At 42.3% G+C, this 12,682-nt stretch overlaps 4 non-coding genes across 4 annotated transcripts; all 4 read right to left on the bottom strand.

Moving 5' to 3' along the window:
- Nucleotides 1–473: 473 nt before the first annotated feature.
- TRNAY-GUA (transfer RNA tyrosine (anticodon GUA)) lies at nt 474–562 on the bottom strand. The gene is given in 2 exon segments: nt 474–509; nt 526–562. It is a non-coding gene; the product is annotated as a tRNA-Tyr (tRNA).
- A 1,206-nt stretch (nt 563–1,768) lies between these two features.
- On the bottom strand, nt 1,769–1,857 carry TRNAY-GUA (transfer RNA tyrosine (anticodon GUA)). Its single transcript is given in 2 exon segments — nt 1,769–1,804; nt 1,821–1,857. It is a non-coding gene; the product is annotated as a tRNA-Tyr (tRNA).
- Nucleotides 1,858–3,035: 1,178 nt separating this feature from the next.
- TRNAY-GUA (transfer RNA tyrosine (anticodon GUA)) lies at nt 3,036–3,124 on the bottom strand. Its single transcript is given in 2 exon segments — nt 3,036–3,071; nt 3,088–3,124. It is a non-coding gene; the product is annotated as a tRNA-Tyr (tRNA).
- A 6,639-nt stretch (nt 3,125–9,763) lies between these two features.
- On the bottom strand, nt 9,764–9,852 carry TRNAY-GUA (transfer RNA tyrosine (anticodon GUA)). Its single transcript is given in 2 exon segments — nt 9,764–9,799; nt 9,816–9,852. It is a non-coding gene; the product is annotated as a tRNA-Tyr (tRNA).
- Between the last annotated feature and the right edge of the window lie 2,830 nt (nt 9,853–12,682).

Genomic DNA, 12,682 nt, shown 5'->3' with positions numbered 1-12,682 from the left:
GCTAATCCCCCACTATTCCGCTCTCATCTTTTGTAATGGCACCCTGGGCATAAAGGGGTGCCATTACAAAATGGGTAATGTAATTATCACAAGCAGAGAAATACAGTTTTTCCACATTATTCATAACTTTAAAAGTATGCATCACATTCACATAAAACTTACATTTTCAGAATCAGCATACTCCAAATACAAACATAGGTCAGAATCATACAAATTGGTCCAGTGGTTCAAAAGATAGATCGTAGTCCTTTGTGACCAAATGAAGCATGGCTTTTCTGCCCAAAACCAGTTCCACAGAGTCTTCTATCCTGGAGATAATTGGGAAGTAATCCAATTATCTCCAAGGACAGATGCAAAACTCCGTTAAGCACATGGCAGTAAAAAGACAGTAAAATACACAAGGTTACATTTATTACATAAAATACAGACATGCAACATACAGTCCTCTGCTCTACAAGAGAGAAAAACAAATGTCCTTCGAGCCGGAATTGAACCAGCGACCTAAGGATTGCTATCATATACCAACTACAGTCCTCCGCTCTACCAGCTGAGCTATCGAAGGTAATTCGTGAGCTCACTCAATGTCAAAGTAGGACATTTTTGAAGAATCAGGTAAGCAGTTAAACATTTTGCAACATGCTGCTGTGGCAATGACATCCAGGTAAACAAAAAGTTCAACTAAGCACCCTTCATTTAAAAGAAGAAGCATCGATCCCGCTACCTCTCACATGCTAAGCGAGCACTCTACCATTTGAGCTAATCCCCCACTATTCCGCTCTCATCTTTTGTAATGGCACCCTGGGCATAAAGGGGTGCCATTACAAAATGGGTAATGTAATTATCACAAGCAGAGAAATACAGTTTTTCCACATTATTCATAACTTTAAAAGTATGCATCACATTCACATAAAACTTACATTTTCAGAATCAGCATACTCCAAATACAAACATAGGTCATAATCATACAAATTGGTCCAGTGGTTCAAAAGATAGATCGTAGTCCTTTGTGACCAAATGAAGCATGGCTTTTCTGCCCAAAACCAGTTCCACAGAGTCTTCTATCCTGGAGATAATTGGGAAGTAATCCAATTATCTCCAAGGACAGATGCAAAACTCCATTAAGCACATGGCAGTAAAAAGACAGTAAAATACACAAGGTTACATTTATTACATAAAATACAGACATGCAACATACAGTCTTAGCACCCTTCATTTAAAAGAAGAAGCAGCCACTGGAGAATGCGGGCATCGATCCCGCTACCTCTCACATGCTAAGCGAGCGCTCTACCATTTGTGCTAATCCCCCACTTTTCCGCTCTCATCTTTTGTAATGGCACCCTGGGCATAAAGGGGTGCCATTACAAAATGGGTAATGTAATTATCACAAGCAGAGAAATACAGTTTTTCCACATTATTCATAACTTTAAAAGTATGCATCACATTCACATAAAACTTACATTTTCAGAATCAGCATACTCCAAATACAAACATAGGTCAGAATCATACAAATTGGTCCAGTGGTTCAAAAGATAGATCGTAGTCCTTTGTGACCAAATGAAGCATGGCTTTTCTGCCCAAAACCAGTTCCACAGAGTCTTCTATCCTGGAGATAATTGGGAAGTAATCCAATTATCTCCAAGGACAGATGCAAAACTCCGTTAAGCACATGGCAGTAAAAAGACAGTAAAATACACAAGGTTACATTTATTACATAAAATACAGACATGCAACATACAGTCCTCTGCTCTACAAGAGAGAAAAACAAATGTCCTTCGAGCCGGAATTGAACCAGCGACCTAAGGATTGCTATCATATACCAACTACAGTCCTCCGCTCTACCAGCTGAGCTATCGAAGGTAATTCGTGAGTTCACTCAATGTCAAAGTAGGACATTTTTGAAGAATCAGGTAAGCAGTTAAACATTTTGCAACATGCTGCTGTGGCAATGACATCCAGGTAAACAAAAAGTTCAACTAAACACCCTTCATTTAAAAGAAGAAGCATCGATCCCGCTACCTCTCACATGCTAAGCGAGCACTCTACCATTTGAGCTAATCCCCCACTATTCCACTCTCATCTTTTGTAATGGCACCCTGGGCATAAAGGGGTGCCATTACAAAATGGGTAATGTAATTATCACAAGCAGAGAAATACAGTTTTTCCACATTATTCATAACTTTAAAAGTATGCATCACATTCACATAAAACTTACATTTTCAGAATCAGCATACTCCAAATACAAACATAGGTCAGAATCATACAAATTGGTCCAGTGGTTCAAAAGATAGATCGTAGTCCTTTGTGACCAAATGAAGCATGGCTTTTCTGCCCAAAACCAGTTCCACAGAGTCTTCTATCCTGGAGATAATTGGGAAGTAATCCAATTATCTCCAAGGACAGATGCAAAACTCCATTAAGCACATGGCAGTAAAAAGACAGTAAAATACACAAGGTTACATTTATTACATAAAATACAGACATGCAACATACAGTCTTAGCACCCTTCATTTAAAAGAAGAAGCAGCCACTGGAGAATGCGGGCATCGATCCCGCTACCTCTCACATGCTAAGCGAGCGCTCTACCATTTGAGCTAATCCCCCACTTTTCCGCTCTCATCTTTTGTAATGGCACCCTGGGCATAAAGGGGTGCCATTACAAAATGGGTAATGTAATTATCACAAGCAGAGAAATACAGTTTTTCCACATTATTCATAACTTTAAAAGTATGCATCACATTCACATAAAACTTACATTTTCAGAATCAGCATACTCCAAATACAAACATACGTCAAAATCATACAAATTGGTCCAGTGGTTCAAAAGATAGATCGTAGTCCTTTGTGACCAAATGAAGCATGGCTTTTCTGCCCAAAACCAGTTCCACAGAGTCTTCTATCCTGGAGATAATTGGGAAGTAATCCAATTATCTCCAAGGACAGATGCAAAACTCCATTAAGCACATGGCAGTAAAAAGACAGTAAAATACACACATGCAACATACAGTCCTCTGCTCTACAAGAGAGAAAAGCAAATGTCCTTCGAGCCGGAATTGAACCAGCGACCTAAGGATTGCTATCATATACCAACTACAGTCCTCCGCTCTACCAGCTGAGCTATCGAAGGTAATTCGTGAGTTCACTCAATGTCAAAGTAGGACATTTTTGAAGAATCAGGTAAGCAGTTAAACATTTTGCAACATGCTGCTGTGGCAATGACATCCAGGTAAACAAAAAGTTCAACTAAGCACCCTTCATTTAAAAGAAGAAGCATCGATCCCGCTACCTCTCACATGCTAAGCGAGCACTCTACCATTTGAGCTAATCCCCCACTATTCCGCTCTCATCTTTTGTAATGGCACCCTGGGCATAAAGGGGTGCCATTACAAAATGGGTAATGTAATTATCACAAGCAGAGAAATACAGTTTTTCCACATTATTCATAACTTTAAAAGTATGCATCACATTCACATAAAACTTACATTTTCAGAATCAGCATACTCCAAATACAAACATAGGTCAGAATCATACAAATTGGTCCAGTGGTTCAAAAGATAGATCGTAGTCCTTTGTGACCAAATTGTCAGGGTACCTGAGGTCTCTACCTCTAAGGGAGGTAGAGACTTGGTGGTTTATCCGTCCAGGCGAGCTGCTCCCTCCGTTCCTCGCGGTTCATCCAGTCACTTAAACACCGGCCGCGAGGAATCCACGTCCTTTTCTAGCAGGACGCTCAATACGTGACGTCTTGACGCTATCACGAGCGACCTGCCACTCAAGTGTCCGATATCCAATCGGTACTTGTCAGAGGCGTGCTTACCATCCGGAGCCAGGGTATTTAAGCTTACTTCTCCCTTCAGCTCATTGCCCTGTCGTGGTTCTAGCTTGTCTAGTCACTCAGTGCTCTGGTATTCTCGTTTGCTCTATTTGGTTTTGACTCGGCTTGTTGTACTTTCCTGCTTCTCTGTTATCCCTTGACCCGGCTTGTCCCTCGCTTATCTGTCTTCTCGTTCCCTCGACCTCGGCTTGTCTCTGACTATTCTCTATTACTCTCGGTACGTTAGTCCGGCCATTCTAAGGCCCGGTATACGTACTATTCCACTCTTTGTACTCTGCGTGTTGGATCCCTGTCCCGATCCTGACATTACGACAGGGCCAATGGATCCTGCAGGTACAAACAGTCAGCTTGGTTCTTCGGATCCCAGGTTTGACGCCATGGAGTATAGGATGGATCAGATGGCTTTGGCACTACAGGCACTTTTGTCTCGTGCTAGTAATCCACCTGAGGAGACACGTACTCCGTCTATTTCTCCTGCAGTCTCAGGCCTAGAGGTAGCCACTGTAGGTGCTTCTTCCCGTATTACCCCACCAGTACGTTATGGCGGGTCACCGGAGAGGTGTCGTGGCTTTCTAAACCAGATTAGCATCCATTTCGAATTACAACCCCGCTCTTATCCTACAGATAGAGCGAAGGTTGGATTTGTTATTACTTTACTCATTGAAAAAGCTTTGAGATGGGCCAATCCTTTATGGGAGAATGATAATCCACTAGTCTATAATTATAATGCCTTTGTAGCTGCGTTTAGAAGAACTTTTGACCCTCCTGGTAGAAAGGTCAATGCAGCTAGATTACTGTTGCGCCTTAGACAGGACAATCGAACACTTGTGGATTATGCACTAGAGTTCAGGTCCTTGGCGGCAGAAGTTAAGTGGAACGAACAGGCTTATATAGATGTGTTTCTGAATGGGTTATCAGATGTAATTCTTGACGAGGTCGCTACTAGAGAACTCCCTGAAAATTTGGAGGATTTAATCTCTTTTATATCTCGTATTGATGAACGCTTAAGAGAGAGGCAGAACACTCGAGATAGGACCCGTAGACCCTCCTTTAAACTAGCGCCTACCTTTCAAAATTCTGAGTTCGAGGACTTACGTATTCCTGAACCTATGCAGATAGGCAGTACTCATCTCACAGAGAGGGAGAGACAGTACAGGAGAAGGGAGGGTTTATGTATGTATTGTGGAGTCAGAGGTCATTTACGCCTAAATTGTCCCAATCGTTCGGGAAACGCTCGCACCTAAGTTCCTTTAGAGGACAGGCCTTGGGTGTTTCTACTTTGTCCTCTATTCACAACTACAAAGAGCTCAGGCTTCTGTTACCCGTTTCTTTAAAGTGGGAAAAGGGAGTAGTTAAGACTATGGCACTAATCGATTCTGGAGCTGCTGAGAGCTTTATAGATCAGGGTTTTGCTGCCAAGCATGCTATTCCATCCCAGTTAAAAGAGACACCACTGGCTGTTGAGGCCATCGATGGTAGACCGTTACTTGAGCCTGTTATTTTCCATGAGACCATACCGATTAACTTAACTGTTGGCATCCTACATAGAGAGGACATATCCTTACTGCTCATTTCTTCTCCGTCTATTCCCATAGTTCTGGGGTACTCCTGGTTGAGGAGGCATAACCCTATTATTAATTGGGAGTCAGGGGAGATAGTTTCGTGGGGACAGAATTGTCAAGAGAAATGCTTGCGGAAGGTCTCACCTCTCGGCTTGACCAACACATCGACTAACTCTGACAATCCTACAGAGACACAAATTCCGTCTCAGTATCTAGATTTAAAGGCTGTATTTGACAAAAAGAAAGCCGATACCTTACCCCCACACAGGTCCTTTGATTGCAAAATTAATTTACTTCCTGGTACCATGCCGCCCAGAGGTCATGTATACCCGTTATCTACGAAAGAGAACTCAGTTCTAGAGGAGTATATTCACGAAAATTTAGACAAGGGATTCATTAGGAGGTCCTCCTCTCCTGCCGGGGCTGGATTTTTTTTTGTTAAAAAGAAGGATGGTTCTTTGAGACCTTGTATTGACTATCGAGGCCTAAATAAGATAACCATTAAAAATGCCTACCCGATTCCCTTGATCACCGAACTCTTCGATCGTTTGAAGGGCTCTACAATTTTCACCAAGTTAGACCTCAGAGGGGCATATAACTTGGTGAGAATCCAGCAGGGACATGAGTGGATGACGGCATTCAATACTCGATATGGTCACTATGAATATACTGTTATGCCTTTTGGGTTATGCAATGCGCCAGCTGTATTCCAGGATCTGATAAATGAGGTTCTTAGGGAATTTCAGCAAGATTGCGTCATTGTATACCTAGATGATATACTCATTCATTCTAGTGAGATTGAGACTCATCACAAGCAAGTCAGGAGGGTTTTGCACAAGCTTCTCCAGCATGGCTTGTACTGCAAGTTGGAGAAATGTAGCTTTGATCAGACCCAGGTAACCTTTCTCGGCTATGTGATCTCTGGGGAGGGATTTAAGATGGATCCGAATAAGCTCCAATCCATTCTAGAGTGGCCTTTACCCAAAGGTCTTAAAGCCGTACAGAGATTTATTGGTTTTTCTAATTATTATAGGCGCTTTATTAAGGGCTATTCTTCCATTATCGCACCTATCACTAATATGACCAAACAGGGGGCTGATACTAAGAATTGGACTACTGAAGCTCTCCTTGCGTTCAAAACTCTCAAGGAGCTTTTCGCTTCCGCTCCAATTTTAGTTCACCCCGACACTTCTCTGCCTTTTCTACTTGAGGTAGACGCATCGGAGACTGGTTTAGGTGCTGTCCTATCTCAAAGGTTGGGTGTTGATAAACCATTACATCCATGTGGATTTTTCTCTAAAAAATTGACCGGTACTGAAAGCAGATATGACATTGGTGACAGAGAATTACTAGCGGTTATCAAGGCTTTGAAAGAGTGGAGACATTTATTGGAGGGTACATTACATCCTGTTACCATTCTAACTGACCACAAAAATTTGTCTTATATCGGAGAGGCCAAGCGTTTGTCCTCCAGGCAGGCTCGTTGGTCGTTGTTTCTTACCCATTTCAATTACGTTCTGACTTACAGACCTGGGTCAAAGAATTCTAAAGCCGATGCGCTATCTCGCCAATATGAGCCCTCTGCTTCAGTTGAACCACTTATGTCCTCCATTGTACCCAAATGCAATATTATTGCTAATACCAGTCTCAAAATTCATTCCCCGCTACTTGACCAGATCTTGAAGTCACAACATCTAGCCCCCGGAAACACTCCTGAGGGAAGAAACTTTGTTCCTCCTGAACTTCAACTGGAGCTCTTACAATGTTTTCACGAAAGTAAAGTAGCTGGTCATCCTGGTATTCGCAAGACATACTCTCTGATATCCAAGGATTTCTGGTGGCCTTCACTTCGAAAAGATATTGAGGAGTTCGTCGCAGCTTGTGAAACTTGTGCCAAGACTAAACTACCTCATGCTTCTCCATGTGGCCTGTTACACCCCTTGGACGTTCCTGAGAGACCTTGGTCCTGCTTGTCCATAGACTTTATCGTTGATTTGCCTGCTTCCAAGAGACAGACTGTTATTCTCACGGTGGTGGATAGATTTACTAAGATGGCTCATTTCGTGCCATTACCTAAACTTCCGACTTCTTCTGAATTGGCGGAGATTTTTGCGAGAGAGGTTTTTCGTCTACATGGGATTCCTTCGGAGATTGTTTCTGATAGAGGCTCTCAATTTGTCTCACGTTTCTGGAGATCCTTTTTTTCTCAAATGGGCATCAAATTGAACTTTTCCTCTGCCTATCACCCTCAGTCTAACGGAGCTGCTGAACGTACCAATCAAAAGATCGAACAATATCTGCGTTGCTTTGTTTCCGAACACCAGGACGATTGGGTCGGTCTGATTCCTTGGGCGGAGTTCGCACACAATAACCTTGTTTGCGATTCAACTCGCTCTAGCCCTTTCTTCATGAACTATGGCTTTCATCCTTCGATTTTTCCTTCGGTTTCCTCTCCTCAGGGGATACCGTCGGTTGATGATCATGTCGCCAACCTGAAGACATTATGGGATCAGACTCGGCAAATTCTGTTACATAGTTCCTCGTTGTTCAAGAAACACGCTGACAAGCATAGAAGAGCGGCTCCTGTTTTTGTCCCTGGGGATAGGGTATGGTTGAGTACTAAGAATGTTCGCCTAAAAGTTCCATCTATGAAATTTGCTCCTCGCTACATAGGCCCTTACAGGGTTCTCACTCGTATCAATCCGGTTGCGTATCGCCTGGCTCTGCCACCTGCCTTACGCATTCCTAACTCATTTCATGTCTCCTTGTTGAAACCTCTTATTTGCAACAAATTCTCCTCTAAGGTTTCCTCACCTCGTCCTGTTCAGGTGGAGGGTCGGGAGGAGTACGAGGTCAGCTCCATCATTGATTCCAGAATTTCGAGGGGAAAATTGCAATATCTGGTCAACTGGAGGGGATATGGTCCTGAGGAGAGGAGTTGGGTACCTCAGGAGGACGTTCATGCTTCTCGCCTTCGCAGAGCATTTCACCTCCGCTTCCCATCTCGCCCCGGTTCCTTCCGCCCGGTGGGCGTATCTGAGAGGGGGGGTACTGTCAGGGTACCTGAGGTCTCTACCTCTAAGGGAGGTAGAGACTTGGTGGTTTATCCGTCCAGGCGAGCTGCTCCCTCCGTTCCTCGCGGTTCATCCAGTCACTTAAACACCGGCCGCGAGGAATCCACGTCCTTTTCTAGCAGGACGCTCAATACGTGACGTCTTGACGCTATCACGAGCGACCTGCCACTCAAGTGTCCGATATCCAATCGGTACTTGTCAGAGGCGTGCTTACCATCCGGAGCCAGCGTATTTAAGCTTACTTCTCCCTTCAGCTCATTGCCCTGTCGTGGTTCTAGCTTGTCTAGTCACTCAGTGCTCTGGTATTCTCGTTTGCTCTATTTGGTTTTGACTCGGCTTGTTGTACTTTCCTGCTTCTCTGTTATCCCTTGACCCGGCTTGTCCCTCGCTTATCTGTCTTCTCGTTCCCTCGACCTCGGCTTGTCTCTGACTATTCTCTATTACTCTCGGTACGTTAGTCCGGCCATTCTAAGGCCCGGTATACGTACTATTCCACTCTTTGTACTCTGCGTGTTGGATCCCTGTCCCGATCCTGACACAAATGAAGCATGGCTTTTCTGCCCAAAACCAGTTCCACAGAGTCTTCTATCCTGGAGATAATTGGGAAGTAATCCAATTATCTCCAAGGACAGATGCAAAACTCCATTAAGCACATGGCAGTAAAAAGACACTAAAATACACAAGGTTACATTTATTACATAAAATACAGACATGCAACATACAGTCTAAGCACCCTTCATTTAAAAGAAGAAGAAGCCACTGGAGAATGCGGGCATCGATCCCGCTACCTCTCACATGCTAAGCGAGCGCTCTACCATTTGAGCTAATCCCCCACTTTTCCGCACTCATCTTTTGTAATGGCACCCTGGGCATAAAGGGGTGCCATTACAAAATGGGTAATGTAATTATCACAAGCAGAGAAATACAGTTTTTCCACATTATTCATAACTTTAAAAGTATGCATCACATTCACATAAAACTTACATTTTCAGAATCAGCATACTCCAAATACAAACATAGGTCAGAATCATACAAATTGGTCCAGTGGTTCAAAAGATAGGTCGTAGTCCTTTGTGACCAAATGAAGCATGGCTTTTCTGCCCAAAACCAGTTCCACAGAGTCTTCTATCCTGGAGATAATTGGGAAGTAATCCAATTATCTCCAAGGACAGATGCAAAACTCCATTAAGCACATGGCAGTAAAAAGACAGTAAAATACACAAGGTTACATTTATTACATAAAATACAGACATGCAACATACAGTCCTCTGCTCTACAAGAGAGAAAAGCAAATGTCCTTCGAGCCGGAATTGAACCAGCGACCTAAGGATTGCTATCATATACCAACTACAGTCCTCCGCTCTACCAGCTGAGCTATCGAAGGTAATTCGTGAGTTCACTCAATGTCAAAGTAGGACATTTTTGAAGAATCAGGTAAGCAGTTAAACATTTTGCAACATGCTGCTGTGGCAATGACATCCAGGTAAACAAAAAGTTCAACTAAGCACCCTTCATTTAAAAGAAGAAGCATCGATCCCGCTACCTCTCACATGCTAAGCGAGCACTCTACCATTTGAGCTAATCCCCCACTATTCCGCTCTCATCTTTTGTAATGGCACCCTGGGCATAAAGGGGTGCCATTACAAAATGGGTAATGTAATTATCACAAGCAGAGAAATACAGTTTTTCCACATTATTCATAACTTTAAAAGTATGCATCACATTCACATAAAACTTACATTTTCAGAATCAGCATACTCCAAATACAAATTGGTCCAGTGGTTCAAAAGATAGATCGTAGTCCTTTGTGAACAAATGAAGCATGGCTTTTCTGCCCAAAACTAGTTCCACAGAGTCTTCTATCCTGGAGATAATTGGGAAGTAATCCAATTATCTCCAAGGACAGATGCAAAACTCCATTAAGCACATGGCAGTAAAAAGACAGTAAAATACACAAGGTTACATTTATTACATAAAATACAGACATGCAACATACAGTCTAAGCACCCTTCATTTAAAAGAAGAAGAAGCCACTGGAGAATGCGGGCATCGATCCCGCTACCTCTCACATGCTAAGCGAGCGCTCTACCATTTGAGCTAATCCCCCACTTTTCCGCTCTCATCTTTTGTAATGGCACTTGGGCATAAAGGGGTGCCATTACAAAATGGGTAATGTAATTATCACAAGCAGAGAAATACAGTTTTTCCACATTATTCATAACTTTAAAAGTATGCATCACATTCACATAAAACTTACATTTTCAGAATCAGCATACTCCAAATACAAACATACGTCAAAATCATACAAATTGGTCCAGTGGTTCAAAAGATAGATCGTAGTCCTTTGTGACCAAATGAAGCATGGCTTTTCTGCCCAAAACCAGTTCCACAGAGTCTTCTATCCTGGAGATAATTGGGAAGTAATCCAATTATCTCCAAGGACAGATGCAAAACTCCATTAAGCACATGGCAGTAAAAAGACAGTAAAATACACAAGGTTACATTTATTACATAAAATACCGACATGCAACATACAGTCCTCTGCTCTACAAGAGAGAAAAACACATGTCCTTCGAGCCGGAATTGAACCAGCGACCTAAGGATTGCTATCATATACCAACTACAGTCCTCAGCTCTACCAGCTGAGCTATCGAAGGTAATTCGTGAGTTCACTCAATGTCAAAGTAGGACATTTTTGAAGAATCAGGTAAGCAGTTAAACATTTTGCAACATGCTGCTGTGGCAATGACATCCAGGTAAACAAAAAGTTCAACTAAGCACCCTTCATTTAAAAGAAGAAGCATCGATCCCGCTACCTCTCACATGCTAAGCGAGCACTCTACCATTTGAGCTAATCCCCCACTATTCCGCTCTCATCTTTTGTAATGGCACCCTGGGCATAAAGGGGTGCCATTACAAAATGGGTAATGTAATTATCACAAGCAGAGAAATACAGTTTTTCCACATTATTCATAACTTTAAAAGTATGCATCACATTCACATAAAACTTACATTTTCAGAATCAGCATACTCCAAATACAAATTGGTCCAGTGGTTCAAAAGATAGATCGTAGTCCTTTGTGAACAAATGAAGCATGGCTTTTCTGCCCAAAACCAGTTCCACAGAGTCTTCTATCCTGGAGATAATTGGGAAGTAATCCAATTATCTCCAAGGACAGATGCAAAACTCCATTAAGCACATGGCAGTAAAAAGACAGTAAAATACACAAGGTTACATTTATTACATAAAATACAGACATGCAACATACAGTCTAAGCACCCTTCATTTAAAAGAAGAAGAAGCCACTGGAGAATGCGGGCATCGATCCCGCTACCTCTCACATGCTAAGCGAGCACTCTACCATTTGAGCTAATCCCCCACTATTCCGCTCTCATCTTTTGTAATGGCACCCTGGGCATAAAGGGGTGCCATTACAAAATGGGTAATGTAATTATCACAAGCAGAGAAATACAGTTTTTCCACATTATTCATAACTTTAAAAGTATGCATCACATTCACATAAAACTTACATTTTCAGAATCAGCATACTCCAAATACAAATTGGTCCAGTGGTTCAAAAGATAGATCGTAGTCCTTTGTGAACAAATGAAGCATGGCTTTTCTGCCCAAAACCAGTTCCACAGAGTCTTCTATCCTGGAGATAATTGAGAAGTAATCCAATTATCTCCAAGGACAGATGCAAAACTCCATTAAGCACATGGCAGTAAAAAGACAGTAAAATACACAAGGTTACATTTATTACATAAAATACAGACATGCAACATACAGTCTAAGCACCCTTCATTTAAAAGAAAAAGAAGCCACTGGAGAATGCGGGCATCGATCCCGCTACCTCTCACATGCTAAGCGAGCGCTCTACCATTTGAGCTAATCCCCCACTTTTCCGCACTCATCTTTTGTAATGGCACCCTGGGCATAAAGGGGTGCCATTACAAAATGGGTAATGTAATTATCACAAGCAGAGAAATACAGTTTTTCCACATTATTCATAACTTTAAAAGTATGCATCACATTCACATAAAACTTACATTTTCAGAATCAGCATACTCCAAATACAAACATAGGTCAGAATCATACAAATTGGTCCAGTGGTTCAAAAGATATATCGTAGTCCTTTGTGACCAAATGAAGCATGGCTTTTCTGCCCAAAACCAGTTCCACAGAGTCTTCTATCCTGGAGATAATTGGGAAG

Source organism: Pelobates fuscus, chromosome 4, assembly GCF_036172605.1.
Source record: "Pelobates fuscus isolate aPelFus1 chromosome 4, aPelFus1.pri, whole genome shotgun sequence".
NCBI lineage: Eukaryota > Metazoa > Chordata > Amphibia > Anura > Pelobatidae > Pelobates > Pelobates fuscus.
Note: the sequence above shows the minus strand (reverse complement) of the source record. Positions and strands in the feature narration are given on the sequence as shown.